A 1,763-nucleotide genomic window follows, 5' to 3' on the forward strand; every position below is an offset into this window, starting at 1 on the left:
AAAGAGATTTTAATTTGAGTTGTGAATTTTATTAAAAAGTTAAAATTATATTCTCAGAAAGTTGAGATCTTATAGTCTGAACTTGCCTCAAAACCAAAATCTAAATTGGGCACAAAAAATTAGTAGCCCGAACCTAGTTAATGCAATATAAATCTGGACTTATCTTGACCTAGATTGGAGAGCCAGCTAACCACCTAAAACTACGTTGACCTAGGGTCTGGTTTCAGGCTCAACAGGTTTGGTCTAATATTTGAAGTCTAGTAGAGGTGGTTTCTTGGGTTAAAAAGGTCATTTCAGTCAAATTAACAGTATGGACCCCTAAATGGTCGCTTGGTCAACCAAGGTCTACTTAGTCAACATGGTTGACCCAAGGCCTGGGTTTAAGTCCTATGCACTACTACTGATTTTTAGGATATATTGAAAGAGATTCCAGGGCTTGATTTCTCTACAAGAAAATCATTCATTACTAGCGGAATTTTCGGCGGATTTTCGTCGGAGGAATTTCTGGATGATTTTCCAGTGTATTTCAAATGAAATATATATTAAAAAAAATTTTGATAAATTTTTAAGCAAATTTTCAGACAAATTTTCCAGCGGATATGTTTCTGGCAAAGTTTCCGACATATTTTCTATCAAATTCTAAAAATATAATTTATTCTTAATTTAATTAATTAAAAATTTTATTGTTTAATTTAATTAATTATTAATTTAATATATTATTGTAATTAATTATTAATTTAATTCATTATTTTAATTAAGATGCTTGCCCGCTGGACCGGGTTGGGGTGCATCCGGGTGCGGGCAGGCTGGGGTCATTCACGGGGGATGCGAGAGCAGGCTCGGGTCATCCATGATTTACCGTCGAAAAATTTTTTACCAAAAATTTGACGAAAATTTTAGGAATCCGTCAGAAACTTCAGAATTTTCTGTCGGAAATACACGACTTTCCTATAGTGTTTGAATTGGCCTTGTTGAAGTTTGGAGAAAATTTCAAAATTTCTCTTAAAGGGGCATTTTTGTCATTTTGACCCCTAGTCAACTAGGAGTCAAAGCGGGTCCACCAAAATGAATATTACTACTTAACACATCATAATAAAGGGTCTGAAAATGATCAAAGGAATTTGAAGAAGGCTCCATGGTCAAATTCCACATAGTAGAGGGTCGAATGACATATGTCGTAAATATTTAAAGATTTTATAACCTTTTGAAATATATTCAATTTATGGGGCTATAAGTCTCAGAATGAGCTCAAATTTAGATGTTTGACCTTAGAGACATGCCTAATCAATATGCAATTGATAGATCATGATTTGGGGATTATTTGACTGGGGTTTGAAATATTTGAATAATCATTGAAAAAGGCTTTCAGGAAATAGCCTTTCAGCCATGAATCTTGGTCTAAATTTTTGGGTTTGATCTGAATTTTAGATTTTGTTCTGGATTATTGATACAACTTTTTTGCAACCTGAACACTAAGCCAACTAGTACGTTCCTTACAATATCTCATCATTACTAGGCCATATGTTGCCTTTACCGTAAATCAGTTAAGACAAACATATGCACAACCCATCAAACACACATTTTCAATTATTAAAAAGGGACCTCTGATATCTGCAAGGTACCATTACCTATGATTTACCCCTTACAGTAGGACTTCAAAGTATCCTCTTTCTCTGCATTTGAGAAACAAAACTTCAAATAGTCATAGTATTTAGAAGGCTTGTAAAGCAGTGGATGCTTGTTATCAACTAGCTTGTCCATAG

This window comes from Dendrobium catenatum, unplaced genomic scaffold (genome assembly GCF_001605985.2).
Source record: "Dendrobium catenatum unplaced genomic scaffold, ASM160598v2 fragScaff_scaffold_1347, whole genome shotgun sequence".
Classification (NCBI taxonomy): Eukaryota; Viridiplantae; Streptophyta; class Magnoliopsida; order Asparagales; family Orchidaceae; genus Dendrobium; species Dendrobium catenatum.